Below are 18,609 nucleotides of genomic sequence, written 5' to 3' on the forward strand. Positions count from 1 at the left end.
AGTCAAATTCTGAGATCACTGGATAAAAGGAGAAATTTTTTTGTACGCCTACTGAGTATATAAATTTGAAGATAGAAAGTGCAGCAAATACCAGGTTCTGTGGAAGTCTTCTACCAGTACAGACACAGTAGGATGAGTCTTGCTGCTCATTATGGATTCTATTAAGCCACATTGTACTTTTGAAGACCTCTTAATGCACAAACAGAAAGAGGGGTTTAGGTCAGATTTAGCACTTCAGTGTGTATTCTGTTCAGTTTCTTTCTGTAGTTAAGCACAGCTTCAGTAAAACGTCTCTGATGTCTGCATTGGTAACTACCATTCCATTTTGTTTGATATGCCAGACATTGCACCGCCTTCAGATGAAACAGTACAGGGAGCCTTTTAGAGTAGTTTTCTGTCAATCTCCATCACCTCTGTCACGTTATGTCTTTGGCTGCATTTTATCACTGAATTTTCATGATGTTTTGGGGAACTTGACCTTTTCAGAATTGTCTGCATTGACACTGTAGTCTTAACCTCTCCCCTGGCATCTCCTGAAACAAAATACAAATTAACGATTCAGACACCACAAAACAAATCACACGCCACTTGTTTCTTCCCAATGATTCTTCATTGTCATTGTTTGCTGTATTGTATGCAAGTCCTTGTGTGTTCTGTGGTGAAAGGGACCTAAATAATGCAGGAAATTTTAAGGGAGGTCCTTAGCAGATAAGTAGGGAAATGATGCAACAGTTTCAGGTGTGTGTATATATATATATATATATATATATATGATGATTTGGATAAACACAGAATGACATTATTTCAGCACTGACATATGGAAGTTAACAGGTTTGATGTATGCTTTGGTTTTTTAATAAAGCCATACTTTTATTGTGATAGTCCATAAGTAGCTATGGAAGTGGTGCGGAATACATGAAATTTCTGGTCTCCAGTGCTTCAAGGAAGAATGTGCTGTTGTCTCTTTTTGTGATTGCCCCTCTGTTTTTGCACCTTCATCTCCTTCCATTCCATTTATCATCATTCTTAATCCCTTTTTAATTTGCACACTTCCTTAGATTTTTTCATCACTTGAAATGTTTGCTTTAGCTTCATCATGAAAAAAATTATTATCCTATCAATGATTCTAGTTATTACCCTGTTTTATCTGGTTGTGTTCTGCCCCAAATTCAGTAAATACACAGTTGAAAGCTTCAGTTTTGAATTTATCTTCACATTTTCCTCATCTTTTCACCATTTTTCACCTTTTTGTTCGTTTCTGGAGATGGCTTTTAACAAAATGAATGAACGAATGATACTCCCTTGGCTGGATGCTAATACCTTTACTCTTTTCCTTGTTTTGACCATGAAGGAAGCCTTCCTCTCCTCATGGCCGCCTGCTGCCCTCCTTGTGCTGCTGTAGTGCTTTTGCCGCTGCACAGTGAGTCATATTGGGGAATTGGTCTGACTGAGGAATAATTTTGCCAAAATTGTGTTGCTTATTTCCCCACTCTGGTTTACCATATGGCTGTACAAATGGCTATGTCAGCAGTAGGGAGAGGATGATGCAAGGCTGAAAACGAGAGGCCAGACTCAGGAGTGGGTCAGGGATGCTGTGTTAGCTAACAATGCCAGGTTATGTCAAAATAAAAAGAGTTTGTCAGAGTAAAGTGTAGTTGTCTGTGACGTTGTCGCATCCTACTTCTGGAAATCCTGATCTCTGCTGCTTTTTTCCTTAACCTCTTTCCCTCTCCCCCTTGCTGCTTAACATACTTTCCGAAGCTCCTTGTTAATCTCTTTCTTATAATAAGTGATCAATAACAACATCAATAGAAAGCCTCAGTGTGTGCAGGAGGTGGAGCCTGTTGTCCTCAGGATATGTTGAAAACCTATTTGAATCATTTGTGTGGGCATCCTTAGCTAAACCTGTACTGTCACCCATAAAGTAATTACAGTGAGTTTTAGACTGGTAAGCTGTTGGGGTTGGATATGTATAAGTTTTAAAAAAAATACTTAAATCAGTAGTTGTCCAAATCAGTATGGTATGGAACCTGCTTATTGTGAAATTTGAAAAACTTTAAGCCATTTTGGTAGAATCATTGGTAACAAAAAAAATGTAATGCAACCTAATCTGCTTTCATAGTGTCTTTCCAGCAGTGACTGGATATCTTGACAACATGATTATTTCATGTCCCTGAAATCAATCACGAGATGCTCTTGGTAAACAAATGCACTAAATAATCCCTTCCTTTTCCTAAGTCTACAGAGATGCATTTCATTAGTTTGCAGTCAAGTTATTAACAAGCATCATAAAAGTGTTTGGCAGTTTTTTCTTGTTTCTGTGTTTGTTGGGGGATGTTAGTTTTACTCTACAGATATTAAACTGACACTGAAATGGGAACGTATACATCTGAAGTTATCTGCAAATACGGTAATTTTCAAAACTGGTCTTAGGTTAAAGTCCACAAAAAATATGAATTCACTTCTAAATCCAATTCTGCGTTCTCCCATGTAAATAGACTTGATCCAAGCCTGTGTGTAATGGTGTGTCTGCATGTGTTGAAGTCTCAAAATGTCTCACCTAATGTAAGAATATCTTTTTGTTGTTCTTAAAAATTCATGTATATTATTGTTCCCTCTATTCCTGTACTTACTCGGGAAAAAGTAAGAGAAAAAGTGGCGTTGTTTAACAGTATGATGCACACCATGGAGACAGTTTCTGCAGCTTGGTGTGTACATCCTTTCAGAAAGGAATGATATTAGTTACCCTCTGGTCAGTCATATGAGCTGTAGTTCATTGTCTTGTCCATGACTTCTTTCTGCATACCATAGTCCCAGTTACTGACTTTCCAAATTTCCGTTTGTTTCTAGGACAAAAGAATCAATGTTTGGTTCTTTAAAACATTGAGCTGTGAAGTAAAACAGGAATCTGAGCTTAATGCACTGAAACAAACGTGAGCTCACTCAGGTTACACATGATCATTCAGTATTGGGTTTTTTTCAGTAAATGGGTCATTTTCCAAAGTTTAACACCAAGAATTCATGTACTGTCCTGATGAAAGTGAACCACCAAATTCTAGTGTCTTGAAGTATAACTCCAAACTGGAAATGGAAAGCAAACTGTCTGTGGCATATAAAGTGTAAATAAATATGACATTTTGTGGGTTCCTCTCTAGATCTTCTCCCAAAATATCCTACAGCCTTATTATGTGTACGCTTGGGGATCTGATGCCTGTGTCATCAGGCTGGCAGCACTCCTCTGGGAGATCTTTCCATCACCTTCCTCCTGTTCTCAGTAGTTGTATAATGTCTTTTTAGCCTGTGTCAGTTCTGTGTTGCTGGTGCCTGCTGGTAACATGGATCCTGCTGCCTGCTCTTTTCCATAAGCTCTTGAACACTCTTCTTTTTTCCCGACTGAAAGGAAAGCATGATCTTCATTCAGGAGTTGCTCTCAGTTTTCTCAGGTAATACTTTTCTTGAATTGCTGCCAGTGGAGACAATGGTTGTGTTCTCTTCAGCTAAATGTTGCTGACAACTTTTCAGTTTTCTGTGTGTCTCCTGTTGCCTTACCTAGATTTCAAATACTTTCCATAGATGTTGTGTTTTTATCTGTAAGTGTTCTGAAAACAGGCATTTAAGTAATAGCTCTCTGATCATCTTTAACTCTGATGTAGTTACTCTGGAAAGCAATATTTTATTCTCTTAAACTCTCAATCATATTCAGTAGAAAATTGAAGGAAACTTCTTAGTGAAGCCAACAAAACAGGAAAACAAGCTAACTACAAAAGTGAATTTTAGATAAATGTTCAAACACCTACAATTTTAACACTTTTCTCATCCCTTGTGGTTGAGACTAAAAATTCATCAGTCCATGGAACTGCAAGATGAAATGTAAGAACCAGATTTGTAGTGGTATTAAAACTTGCTATGTAATGGTGGCATGGCTGCTCCTACTCCAGCTACCAACATCTTCCCATATCATGTTTCAGCGGCGTATTACAGTAATCTTACGAAGTGGCTTAATAGAATATATACTGGCAGAAATATTAGTGGTCAGTCCTAGATTTTTTGAGTTATTTTGCCTTAGTGACCACCATGTCACAGAGATGTACATGTATATATGTATATATGCCTACATATCTGTTAAAAAACAGAGCCTACCACAAAGTATGCATAAGCTGTAGGTTTGGGTGTATGTGCTCTTGAGTTACTTATTTTGGATTTCTTGAGAGCTAGATGAGATTTTTCTGCACTTTCATGAGCTCTGTCAGCACTTGTTCAGTCTAGTTGGCACCTTTTCATTTCTCTCTGTTTTTTTTCAGCAGATTTTCTTACAGAAAGGCGGATGATCTAAGACTGTGAAGAAATTCTAATTTGTGTTTCTCTTTATATACTTCCAGAGGACAGATGGACACGTCTGTTATTTAATAATGCTTATGTTACATCCTTCATGAAGAATCAGAATAGCTCCTAGCAGTCTGCCTGCCTGTCAGTAGCAGACACAAGCTTCTTGCTGATTTTGTGTTAAATAACAGGGATTTCTGCTCTCTGGGCTCTAGCTTTAAGAATTTGAGAGCAGCAAATTCTCAGATGGACACTGTAGATTCTTCATAGTCTTAGCTGCTGAGAAGCTCCCTCAGATTTTTCAGTGACCTGATAAATAAGCATGCTGTGCTGGTTCTGGGAGAGTGGGGGCTACTTTTCATAAGGTTAATGTAGTGGTGTTATTAAGCTCTTTACCATTGCGTCTCTCTCTGATGTACATAACATCATGCTCATCATTCTTAAGAAATTGCCAGAGCATCCTGACGTCAGCTTCTGCATCTGGAAAGGACAAGCCTTGATACATATCTCTCCTCTGAATAATCAGAACTGAAGAACTCTTCAGAAACTCTTCAGCTTGAGATACCCTGCTATGGACTAATGCTGAAGGAGTGTCATGGTGCATGGAACTGGCCGCCCACTGTTCCATGGGCAGTGCATATTCCTGGCAGCCTCAGTTCAGTAATTGTGTGATCCATCTGGAGCTGCCTCACCTTTGTTCTCTGGTTTCACAGACTCCAGTATTGGACCCACTGACACTGACTTCTGAGGAGAGGACCTCTTACAGCAGTGGACAAAGCTGAAACTTGGCAAACTTTTACTGGACTGTAAAAGGACTCATTCATCTGTTTTTACTCTCTTTGGAACTTCCTGGAGCTACCGAAACATTTCCAGTCACGGGTCACCAGGATCTCCTTCCTGTGATCTAGGGAACAAACTGTATGTTGTCACATCTTTCCACATAAGGTATTAGCAATTTCATGGTGTGGTATCATTGGTGTTAGTGTGCTGACAGTTCTGAGACTGTTGAATTCTCTTGTTGTTACCCCATTTCAACAACTGCATGGTTGTACTTAGGTGGCTACTCCATATGTGTCTATCATGGCTACAGACACTTGCTGAAGTGTGCGTGTTCTGAAGTCAGTATTGCTAATGCTGCAGATGTAGTGGCTGGAGTTCAGAAGGATCAATTCAATCTGGATTTTGTCGGACAGAGTGCTCTGCATAATCATAATGCATATGTAGTGGTTTCAGATCTCCTTTTTTATTCTGTTAAAGAATGTAGTTGCTACATTTGTAATGTAATGTAATTTGTAAGGGGAAAAGAATCCTTTCTTTTTTGTGGGTTGAAGTTTTTTGCCTCTTCATAATATGGCAAGGTTGTTCATCTCTGTCACTAATCCCCTGATTGTTTCAGAGAGGACATAACTGGGAAAACTGAGCTAAGAAGCCAGTGGTTTTGGTTTGACCCTCTGCCCTTGGTGAGCCTTGCTATTCTGGGCTGGTCTGTAAATCTTTGTAAAGAGGAAGCTTTTTGCTACCTGAGTTTACCAATGCAGTTTTGAAAATACTGAATTTTCTAAAGTCCTGATTTAAAGTACTTCTTGTACTGAAAGACTTGGTTCCCCAGAAGAACTGAGTCTGATCTGTGACACTCTCATGGGTCTGTCATGCTCTTTAGAGAGAAGGTGACTGTGTCTCATCGGTGTGTGTGGTGGCTATTGCTTGAGTGATACTAGTGTCTTCATTTTAATATCTCTTCTGAGCATTTATGGGAGCATGGGGAAGAGCTTTGTGTCCTCAGCTAAGCATAGTACCACTGTTCAGAGAGACTCTCCTTGCAGACCAACACTCCTGTTGCTTCCACCTGTGGCTCCTGCAGCTGCTTCTAGGGGAACTGGGCTGTGCTGCAGAGCTGCCAGCAGGGAAAAGTGTGGGTGAATAGACACTGGAAAATAGCAGAAGCCAGTTGCTTGGTTTTCTTTGTTAATGTGCACGTTCCATATCCTGCCATATGTCTCTCTTTTGTAGCCTTTTAATTCTGGGATGCTCTAGATGTAAAGAGTTTGAGAAAGCTGAGTTTAATTACAAAAGAAGGCCTAAAGAAGCAGGTGTAAGAAAGCCTTTGGGCCTGACTGCAGGGGTATATGAATGAACAGAGTTTTTAAACACAGTGCCCAAGAGGAGCAGTGCAAATGTGCTGACTCTGAGAGCTTGTTGCCTTTTAATGCCATCTTCATTTGTATATTGGTACACTGTTGCTTCTCAGTGCACTTTTTACAATATTTTCACTGTAAAGAAAAGATGAGTCTAATCTTTTATCATCTGAGTGTCTCTTCACACTTGGAATTGTAGAATTGTTGAGGTTGGGAAAGACCTCTAAAGATCAAGTCCAACCATTAGATATCCATGTCCGGCTTGATAGATACAAAGCTTTCTTCTCTTTTTAAGTATCAGAAAACTTAACTACTGGACTTACTCATATCACTGTCAACATGTTTGTGCATGTTGAGAATAAACTTGTACTTAATCAGTTTTCCTTCTGGGTCTTCTGTTCTGAAAGTCTTTTTTTTTTTTGAAGGAGGTTGTCCCTAAGCATTACAGGCATTGAATTAATTTTGTTGGTGAAGATAATAGAAAAATGAAGTAGGGAGAAGTTCTAAAACACAGATTTAAGTCAAAATGTATGCATGCAGGAGACAGGGTGAAGTAACTTGACTTTGCAGGTTCTTTACAGGTTTTTGTAATGGTGTGGAAATCTTTCTGTACCGCATGTTAAAATGTGTAAAATTTAAAAGCCTTTTAATGATTTTTGGTAATGCTGCATAGGTGATTATGTTGCCATCCATCTCTTCCATTCATAACCATATGGAAAGCATCTCAGCAGAATACATGAGACACTTACACCTGTGACTCTGACTATGGATGTACCTGGCATCTCTGTATTAAGCTTGGGAGCAGACTTGGGCATTGTTCTTGTCTCTTGGCTACGGTTTTTCTTCTTGCCTCCTGGTGGAACTTGTTTGATTTTCTGTGCATTTTGGGCACATTTGTGTGATTTCTTTTGCTGCCATCTTCTGTACCCGCCCCAAAGGAGTAGGGCATCGAGTAAGCCGGAGGAAAGTTGAAATGTGACTAGAGAAATGGACAAAATGTAGGGAAGGATTTGAGTGAGGAAGGGAATTGAACAGTTAGAAGGGGGACTGTGTTAGGGCCTTGAGATGGAAAGAACATACATGGAAGAGATCTGGAGTATTTGCAGGAAGTGAATGGTACAGGGACTGATGGTTTTAGTGATGAATTATTACCTTTGTAGCTTCAGCATGGCTACGTCATCAACCTGTGAATCTGTAAGCATCAGCCTGTGAATCTGACCCATGTTTGTACCTGCCTTTCCAGGGAAAACAACAGGAGCACGAGCCAGGCTATTTTGAGATTACTTAATTAATATATTCTTTAAATTGTCTGATGAGGCCTAATGACATTTAAAGGACCCCATTTAAATGTTTGATAACATAAACTTAACAGTTTTATGTTCAGCTTAACAGTGTGGTATCTCCACTGTCCATTGTTATCTATTATTTCTGTCAGGAATCACAACATACTTGCTAAGACAAAAAATCTTGCTTTTCATGTCAAATATTTATAGAAGGATTCTCCCAAGGGAGACCATGTGTCTTTATAAAACAAGAAAGTATATTGAAAAAAATTGTATTTTTTATATTATTAACTTAATGGGCTGTTTTTTGACTGTAACAGTATTCATTAAAACTCAAATATTCATTATTGTAACTTGTTTGCATTTCTGTGCAAGTCTGTGTTGATACCTTAGAGCTTTTTATTGTGACTAAATGAACTCTGAATGTAAGCAAGAATTGTACTGGGAAATTTTACAACTGCATTTTCCTTTATATAAAACATAAACGTCTTGAGAAAACGCTTTTAGAGCTTTTGGAAAACTAATCCAGAACTTTCTCAAAACTTGCTTCATTCATTATTTTTGAGGTTTGCTTACTGAATTATTCTTGCAGGTAAGATTTCTCATTTGTTCAAGGTAGCACTAGTGGTGATTAGTAATCACACCTGATCTAATGGTGACATTTCTTCTAAGGACTGCCAGTAATTTGGTGCTGGCCCAGGCTGACCCCAGGTTGAATTCGAGATGTTCCTTCCTTTGACTGTCAACAGCCTCTGTGTATGGCATTACTCAGAGGCAACACTGGATATACAGTCATTTGTGCTCTGTACTTTGAGAGGTTGTGGCTTGTCTTTTTCTCCCACAGTAGCTTCTGTTCCCTTTTAGAAAAGAGAAATGAATCTGTCCCAGAATGCTGACTGCTTTGCAGTTGAGCAAAAAAAAAAGTGTTTAATAATGGATTTAAAGGAAAGGTATTTAAGGAAGTGGTGATTGTACTTGCTGGCAGCTTCCCTTCCACTTCTTTTATAGACAACAGCCAAAAATCTTCATTCTCACCTTTACCAAAAGGGTAAGAAGCTGGGAAACTTGGGTGCATTCTGAAATCTTTTGCTCTGTAGGGACACTTACGTTTATAATTGCTGTGAAAAGATTTGAGATTTTGGCTCTACAGGCTTGGAGGAGTTTCAGAGTTCATTTGTCAGAGATTTGCATCTCCACAAAGCAATTCACACTGCAAGTAAGGGTCATAGAGATCCTTGAGAACTGAAATGCTGGGCAGAAAGCTGTCTACTGACTAAGTGCTCTGCTGTGTGTGGCTTGAGCCATAATTACACCTGAGGATATAGTTATGTCCTAGATTTAAGGACTGCAGCACAGGTTCTGTGCTTAGTTCTGACTGAGGAGTTGTTGCCGTCTTTCATAGGGGTTTAACATCAGCATGTCTACATAAAGCTTGTATGAATTTCCAAATACTGAAGGTCTACTATCATAAAAATACATTGACTTGTGTAACTGAGATGCTTCTCAGGTAGCCTTGGAGTCTTTTTATGCTGTTATTTTATACAACAGAATACTGTTGTATAAAAATAACAAATGTGGTACCAGGGTGAGTTTTACACTGTGACTGTTTCTTATGCTGTCATTGCAGAGTGGCTCGGAAATCATGATATGTTTGTTTTTTCTTGCAGATTCACATTACCTTTTTATTTTGACCATGAAGTTCCTTTCTGGCATTTGTAGTGTGCCAACTTCGCTACAGACAGGCCCACTAAGCCTTTCGTTAGGTCTCTGCTGTCAGGTTTTCATAGGCTACCACATGCTTCCAATGTTTGTTACGAGTTTGAAACAGAGAGACATCCAACATAATCACACATTACGTGAAGTACTTTTTCAGTAGAATGAAAGGAGAGCTGAGAGCACCGAGGAAATTGGTTCAAATCTGTCATTCAGACCTGCTGCCTTGCATAGCCCCTGGCTCAGCAGAGGTGGGGCTCAGGAGCTGAGCACTTGCCTGGGGCAGCAGAGAACTCACTGCAGGGAAGATGGGACAGCCCTGCAAACTTCTGGTTTCTAACAACTTGGGGGCTATAATTGCTTCTGGTCTCTTACAGTAATCTCTATTAGCTGCAGTATAGTGGAAGAGACGATCTAAATGGGGGTTTTGCCAAGGATTTTGTAAAGCTGCTCTCTGTTGAAAGGTGAATTAGTTTGCATACAAGGCTCTTAAATCAAGTCTACAGCTTTAGTCCTTTGACTTCAAGGAGAAAAAGAATGCTATGTCCTTAGTTTTAATATAGTGGGAAAAGATTGTTAAAGGCCAGAACATGGCAATCTCTCCTGTATACAGTTGAACAGTAAAGTAGCATAAGTTCATTTTTAACAATAATTTTCTATGCAAGTAGTAGGATTCGCTGGCAAAGAAAGCTAAATTAATCAGTGGATTAAGACGACTTCTGAGAGCAACTATTGTGATTGGATTATTTTATTGTGAAGATGCAGATGTCAGTTATAGACAATATAGTAGAAAAGCTCATTTGTGTTAAACTTACTCAGAGTTTAGTGACTAGGTATGTAATCATCTCTGACAGCATGGTTTTCTTAGGATTAGGCTTTATTGAGAAGAAAAAAAAAAATTGGTTCGGTCTTTTGTACCACAAGTTGGAGAACATTTGCTATGATGATGTGTGGGCTTCTGTATTGGGCTGTGGTTACAATGAAGTTGGCATTTAGAGTTGTGGTAGGGGAAAAAATCAAAACCTGAACTTGCCCCCATCCTCGCACCTGAGACGTAACTGTGTGCTTTCAGCTGCAGCACAGTGAAGAGGCTCAGAGTGGGGATTTGAACCATACTGCAGCTTTAGTGACAGAGAACATATTTTTACAGGGTCCTTCCACACCTCTGGTTGTGTTACAAGGAAGAATGGAGGTAATTAGATTACTGTCAAGGCATCGCGAGGGCCGATGGGCCCTTCCTTCCCACATTGTGTTGTGGCAGGGGGTGTGTGCAGGAAATCGATTTGGCCAGATGAAATAAAGTTCTTGGGAGCAGCAGAGAACTAAGTAAGTGCAGCTGAAGGCCCTGTGATATGCAGATGATTAAACTGCATTCGAGGTTTTGTTCTTGTTTAGAGGTGGTAAATACGTGAGAGAAAGCATAAATAGCAGTGTGATTAAATAGTAGCATGACATGAAGCCTATAAATAGCCTTTTATAATTTTGTAGTACTTTCTCCTTTTAATAGCCTTTTGCTCTTTAACTTCAGCGTACACAAACTGTGCATGGGTGGGTTCATTTGCCCTTCTTCGCAATGTTTTATTCCACTGGAGTTGTGATGTTTCTTTTATTGCTTTGTTTTTAGTTGAATAACTGGTTGTACCATGGTTAGGTGCCTGTTTTTTCAGTAGATGTGAAACTTGATACTGAACAGAGCCAATATGATAAACAAGTATTAAAGCCTCTGTGTCTTCCTGAACGTGAATGCATTAGAGGAGATGGTAGAAGTTGTTTTCCTTCTAAAAATAAACTCAGTAAATAGTAGAATAATTGCATTTAATTAATCTCAGACCAACCAAATTGAAAGTTTCTTGCTAGTTCTGAATGGAAGCTCATTGTAGGAGTTTCCAGCTCCAAGCAAAATAGATAATTTTTCTCAGTTGATATTTTATTAAATGTAAATACACTAGATGGCTTTTTCTTTATAGAAAATTTATACTCTATACCTGTAAAGTGATTTGCTAATATGCTAGTAAAAGAAATATAACTTCTCATTAAAGGTCTGAGATTGAATAGATGAGCTGTATAATACAGAAATACAGTTTGTCAGTGAATTTTAGTTTCACTTGGGTAACATGGTATCTTTATTCTGGAGCTGTAGTGCATTAAAAACTCTGTCTTTTTAGCTTTTTTGCCTTTTCCAATTGTATACCTTCAACTTTGTGCCTTTACTTCTTGGATGTAGGAATGTAGGGATTTCTTTTCCCCACCTTCCCCCCCACAGTATATTCATAGTTAGCCTTGACAGTGTTATGTTGCTTTTCACACCATTAATAGTGTCTGCTATTTTTGTTAGGTTAATTTTGTGGAAACTTTCAAGTATTACTGTCTAATTTTATGAAGAACAAAAGCTAAAAGGAAGAAAACAGTCATATTCAGAAACAAAAAAATAGAACTTTAAGGGTTTTTTGGAAGTCTGGTTTGATGAACCCTGGTAAGAATTATAAACTTTTATGTGACTTTGGATCTTGTCTTTCCTCTTGCATTATGTTTTCTTCCAGCTTTTTTTTTACAGATGCTTCTGTAAATTTGTCAATTTATTTTCAAGAGAAGAAAATCAATCCCAAAAGGAAAAGTATTTTTAGATACTCTTAGACATATGAGTGAAGATAATCTATCTTCTTACTCATTTGTGTCCAAACTTGAGTGTAGTTTAACAATTTACAAAACTCTGAATGCATAAAGATGAGTGCAGGAGGCCTTCAGTCTGCATGTCATAAACCCTGACAGGGTGTGACTGTTCAGGTCAGTATGCCACAATTTTGGAAACCTTTTGGTTTGGCTCAGAGTTTCACTTTGTAAGAAGTACAGATACAGTTGTTACAAAGTGGGTTTGTACAATATACAAATATGGGAATAGAGACATCTTTAAGATACTTTGCTGAAAAAACTAAACCCACAAAACTGTGATTTTTTTTTTCCTTTTAAAAATTCCATTGCATATGAATGATCATGATTTAATTCTTTGAACGTGAGTCAGATTTATTCACATAATTTTGAGTTTCTAGTCTTGAACTGGCTTGAAAATGGAAATTGTTTCCTATAAAGAAAGTCTTTGAGAGGAGGCAGAGGCAAGTCAGAAGAATACTTACTTAAGCTGAGGCAAACTTGTAAAATATAGTAAATAAAGAAATAAATAAAAGGAGGCCTTAACATTTGGGATGATGTAAAATAGGATGGTTCTTTTGCAACTGGGCAGGTGCACCAGCAAAACTGATCTTGCCTCATGCAGGAGCAACTTGTTCCAGTTCCCTGGTGTGCTTTGGGGTCTCTTCAGTGCTCATCCCATGGCCAACCAAAATGCGACCTGCTCCCTTTCACAGCCACAGCGCTGTGGAGAGGCCAAGTGCCCGGAGTGCAAGGCAGGGTGGCTGAAAGCCAGGGCCACGGATGGAGTGAGGTCACTTTTCTGGGCAGCACTGCCAGAAGACATCCCTTGGTTTGTTTTCTGCTGGAGGAAGAAGCGGAGTTGACAAGCATTTTCCAGACAGGTAGCCAGATAGGCATTATTTTAGTGTTTCCAGCAGAAAATTGGTGGGTTTTGGCAAAACTGAAATTTTCCGTGTGAAAATTTCTATTTTTTATGGCAATGGCATTTCGGATTAAAAACTAATTTTGATGGAAGGTGTCCAGTTGGTTACACTGAGCCATAGAATTAGCATCTGCTGTGCTTAAATCTATTGGAGATAATTTGGCTTAGGTTTAGCAACTCTGAACAAAATATACAGACAACTTTTCCTCCCCCTGTCTAATACCTCAGTTTTAGTGCCAGCCAAAATTCAACTTGAAGTTGGCTATGAGTAGAGGAAAAGCTTTTTCTGAATTTTGCTGGTTTGTTTTCAGTTCAGACTGCCTTTAACTTCAAAGGCTTCACAACACAGATGCCATGGCTGGAAGTACAGCTGCCAGTTCCACTGGCTGCCCTGGACTTGTGGGTCCTTCAGTGTGCAGCAGTATTGATGTGTGAGTGCTCAAGTGGCTCATAACAAGCCCACAGATATTATCCATCATATGTTTTCTGTCTGTGTTGTTTTCAGATAATTGTGGTTGAGGCTTGTACAGCATACAGGATATGGGACTTGTGTTCATTTACAGACACATCAGATTAGAATGTGTAACTTTGCATCATTTGGTGTTTTACCCCTTTTATCTGCTTAATTGTGTACAACTGTTGAAGACCAGCAGTTATTTGCATGTAACTTTCCTCTTTTTGATTTCTTAAATTGTGTTTTAAAAGCCCTCTTATTTGTAGATAGAAAAGCTAAAATGAGAACCTGATTTTCACTTGCTACATTTCCTCGATTCAGCGTGTGTAGTCAGGCTGTTGCTCAAGTTTAGAGCTGTTAATAATTAGTGTCATGAAAGGACTGTACTTGGTTATTCTAGCTACAGGCAGTTGAGCATTGTCATTAAAAGCTCAAAAATTTAAAAGACTCCTTTTATATACTAAGGAGCTTTTGTTTTCTACTGGGTCTGTACAGAACTGTAAAGTCCTTTTTTTAATAGGTGAAGAAGTCTTCTTTTAAGTCATATTGGAAAGGGGAATCAAATTTAGTTATGCCTTGATACCTTTGAGGAAAACTGGAGGAAGAAATTTGGATTTGGGGGGTTTGAGGTGGGGGGGGGGGGGGTGGGGTCTATGTTCTTCCTCTCCCTCCCTCCTCCCCTTAAGCGAGATAGTAAATACTAAGTTGTTATCACCTGGTGCTTCTGATTGTACTTTGTCTGAACTTGCATGGATTTCAGCTCTTTTTTCTTTTGATAGGTAAATATTTAGGCTTCCTGATCTTAGAGTTGTATCAGAGCCAGATTTCCCTATAATGAAAGATCTATTTAAATCTACTTAACCTAGTTTAGGAACACATTTTAAAAAGTACTGCAGATTTATTTTGAGAAGTCTCTATCGAGATATTTTAGTAATGTTTCGTTATAGTCTTCATTTATTACATCCTATTATAGCATTGAGTCATAAAAGCAAGAATAAGAGATCCAGCTCCAGGAATGGGAAGAGTTGGATGTTGTAATCATCTGTGTGGGGGTCATGGATTAGCATTTTTAATGCTATTTTCAAACAAGGGCAGGTTATGGATAGAATCGATTTTAAAATAATGGAGGTGGAACTCACTTGGAAAACTTTTCTATTTATTCCTAGTAGTCTTCACACATGATAAACACCTCCAAATATCATAAGCGGACAGCTGCATACTAGGAAATGAAGTTTTATGTCCTATAAATGCATTTGTATGTTTGTTTAATTTATAGTATTTTTTAAATATAGGAGGATAGTTGAAGTCACCATTTAGTGATATTTAAACAGTGCTCCTGTTCCTGGTGTTTTGTTTTTTTCCTGGCAGACATATCATTTACTGACTGCTTCAGCTATCTGCCCTTCCACAGGGATTGGTTGGCTTTTTTTAAAATAAGGTTAGATTTAATTTTTTTCCCTGCTAGTTTTGTCCTTTTCGTCCTCAATGGCTTGTTGCAGGAGTGTGGTCTGCTGCTGCTACAGTGCCTCTGTGTGTTTGCCACCTGGCCCCAGCTGAAGTGTCGTGAGTTGTGCCATGGCCCACAGCTGTGCACTTGGGGCTTCTTCCCTCTCTGTGGCCTTCCTGCCTCACAAGCTGGCACTGCTGTAGCTGGTGCTTGCCATCAACTTGTGCTTTCACATAACAGGCCTTAAATGATAGCAATATCATTATTTAAAGACATTTCTAGCCTCAGCTGTCTTCTCTCTGTTTCTTCACACCATGATACGGCTTTCCTAAACCATTCTGTAAAGGAGTCACACTGTGATCAGGTGATTCCTGAAGATCAATTACAGTCCATTGCTTAATAGAGTGATAAGTGTGCTTTTTTTCTGGTTTCTTAAGGTGTGTATGGGTGTATTGCATATTGTAGAGAAATTTTCTATATTTTTGCTCAAAAGTAATCTCTGAAACCTCATGTGAGGTTCTTCACACATCTTGTTCAAATTTATGTGACTTGTTTCATAAAACTTCCGTAACCCGAGTAGCACCTAGAAATGAAAAGTCTTCAGGTCAGAAACAAAACAGCTGCACAAATTCATATGATGTTTCCAGTCTGATTATGACTTCAGTGTGTCACCTGCAGGACAGATGGGTTTGTGTTGGTTGTGAATAACCATAGGTGCTGGCTGTGAAGCTTTGCCTAAAGGCATGTGCACTCTGGACATATTTCTTGCATCATTTGAAAGTGATGCAAAGGTCCTGCTCTTCTGCAGTATTGTTATCATCAGGTCAGTGGGTACTGAGCCATGAGCTGGCAGGAACTAGCTGGAAGGAGGCTTTCTGTTGTCTTTGCATTTGTTCACACTCTGGCCTGTAGGACTGTTGCAGTGAAAAGGGAAGTGGGGGCCCTGATGAAGTAGGATTGGGGGGGAAAAAGGGTCTGACTGTTTTAATTCTAGCTCTTTCTTGGCTGCAGGCTTTTATTTTAGTGGTCGAATTTCTTCAGCATCTCTGACACTCCGAAACGGTAATGTGGTTTGGATGGGTGTTCACTAAGAGTATATCTGAAGCTTAAAAATGGGTTTAAAATGAACCATATTGAGCTGTTTGGAATTTATAAGTCTATTTGCCTTTTTTTTTTTTTTTTTTTTTTTTTTTTTTTTTTTTTTTTTTAAACTTTTTTCCTTGCCAAAGAAATTTTAATATCTTCTCAGGCTATTATCTCATCTAGAGCCCTGGACAGTGAAGATGGAAAGGTTACTGTCTGCATGAGAAACATGACTGAGCATAAAAAGGGAGGACATAAAGGTTTTAGGTTCAAAATAATTGTCAGTGTTGATGGCATGGTTTGTAAGAACTCTTTTTTTTTTTCTTAGTATTGCTCTTAAACTGCCGGCAGTTGTTGTAATCTCAAACTAATGAATTTTATCTTGCCATTCTGTGTTTCCTGAAATGTTACATACAGGAGTAAAGTAAAGCACGTAACAGTCTTCCTGTACTGTCCCACTTCAGACTCAAAACAGAAAGGGATCAGCTGAAATTGAGAGGCTTTTTTGGGAGTGTGGTGCATGCAGTTTCAAGCATAATGAGTATTGACATTTAATTAGATACAAGTGTCATTTATAATAGGCTTCTCTGTTAGCTGTGCCCTTCTTCTTGGGGGCAGGGAGGAGCAAGGGAGGGAATTGTCAAATTGTCCAAATAGTTTATTTTTCAGAGGAAATAGTTGCTTGCTACAGTACTATCTCAGTAATTTGCTGTGTTCTGGTGTACAGCCTCCAGCTGTCTCTAACAGATTTGCCACTATCCTGTGTAGAGTGACTGAACACTCATTAGTTACTAGTTTTACATTAGAAAGTATGAAAATCTGGGAGTGGCAGAGCAAGGTGTTTCATCTTTAACCTGTGCCTCTGTTAGTAATTATGTGATTTTAACAGCAAAAATCTTGCTTGATATCACACAGCAGTTGTTCAGATTTGAAACCCCTTTTCAGAGAAGTAGATAAAAAGCATTATTCAAGGATGTCTTAATTTAAAAAGAAGTCCTTGAGTAATTTTTTAACTGGGAATACTTACTAATTAGGCATCAAGACTGCACTGAAATCCACAGCCAACCCTGTGAAATCCTTATGTTCATAAAATGAGATGCATTAACAATCTTAGAAACTTACCTGAGTAAATGGCTAGAGTATCAAATTAGTTCTCTGCTACTGGTTCGTGTATAGGAAAAACTGGTGGTGGAGGAGAGGGCTAAATTCAACTTCTTTTCTCTCAGCTGTTGAGCTTTGGGCCCAAAATTTTCAGAACCTGTCATAGATACTTTAAGAACCGATGCTTTTTTTGTTATATTTGGCTCTTCCTATGATTGAGGATTGATGATGTGGAAAAGGAGGATTTAAGAGTACCTTATTCATTGAAATGCAGGTCAGATAATGGATATTTTGAGGAGCACATGAGTACGTTTCTCTTTATGGCTTTCAGAAGTGCAGTAGGATTTTCCTTTGCTGTTCTGTGCTTCTGGCATCCATGAGGGATTTGATCAAGCAGGTCAGAGTGTCTGCAGATAGCAGAAATCTTGGAGGAATGTGTAGAAGCAGCTGCATATCAACTAAATATGTGTACTGTTTTCACACAGGAAGCGTGGAGACTGCTCAGGGTCAGGCTGTAAGGAAGGATGCAGGACCCCCTGACCCGGGAGCAGGAGAGTTTGGAGTCTTGGAGCTGCCAGCCCCATGCAGGTAACCAGGCTAAAGAGAGCACAGTCTGGTTGCCCACCAGTGGAGCAAAGTTGGGGAGTCAGCTTCCTAACTTCCAAAGCCAGTATCTCCTTGTATCCAGTGCTCTCTTTCCACAACTGTCTGGGAATGCAGTAGCACTGAAGAATCACTGGCTGTAGTTACATTGCACAGTCCCAGTAACTGTCCCAGTTAGTCAACAGTAAAAATGTGATATCCCTCTTTTTCAGGGAAGTTTTAGGGAAAGTTTAGTAAATGGCCATACGATAACTTTTCAGGAGTTACATGATCTTCCTTAAGTAGAATGAATGTGGTCAATTTACATATAACTGATATTATATAAACTTAGGAATAAAACAGAAAGGTTTGATAGAGCCTGGAATCACTAATCATGCCGTTGCCTGGCTAGAAGTCTTGCTGGAAGCCTTGCACCTGGTGACTGCAAAGTGAAATAAGCCAATGTTTACATATCAACTTTAATGAATGATGGATACTTTCCATTATTTGGTCAGCAGAAAGCAGGAAGGAATCACAGAATCGTAGAATATCCTGAGTTGGGAGGGACCTGCAAGGATCATCGAGTCCAACTCCCATTGGAACAAGTTCAGGATTGTAGTGCATGGGTCGATTCACTTAAATAAAAGTGCATTTCTACTCTGCTTTTATTTATAAGGAATGTCCTGAAGCTGTGTACTGTATCAGAATTGCTGAAAGCTTTCAAAACAAATTTTAGATAAAAAATTCAAACCTTTTCTTTGGAATTAATGTGGAATTCCCTCAAAAACATGCACAACCAGCTGATGTTTAGCATTTTCAAACTAGTTTGGATTAAAACATTTTATGTGGTGTCACTAGCATGTTTTCAGTAAATGTATGTGAAGATGGGCTCTAGGCGTACCCCAGGGTTTGTTTGA

General features: G+C 38.9%; 1 protein-coding gene across 7 annotated transcripts in view; it reads left to right on the forward strand.

Annotated features, from left to right (window-relative positions):
* Positions 1-18,609, forward strand: part of PTPN4 (protein tyrosine phosphatase non-receptor type 4) — a 112,049-nt gene that overhangs the window by 16,515 nt on the left and 76,925 nt on the right. The window contains exon 1 of one of the 7 annotated variants that reach the window (XM_048309991.1): positions 5,091-5,268. The exons of 5 other annotated variants lie outside the window; for them this stretch is intronic. The gene's annotated coding sequence lies outside the window, so the exon portion shown is untranslated. Of the gene's footprint in view, positions 1-5,090; positions 5,269-18,609 lie in introns of those variants that run through there. One more of the 7 variants, XM_048309992.1, reaches the window with a different exon arrangement.

The sequence above is a fragment of the Corvus hawaiiensis genome, chromosome 7, assembly GCF_020740725.1.
Source record: "Corvus hawaiiensis isolate bCorHaw1 chromosome 7, bCorHaw1.pri.cur, whole genome shotgun sequence".
NCBI lineage: Eukaryota > Metazoa > Chordata > Aves > Passeriformes > Corvidae > Corvus > Corvus hawaiiensis.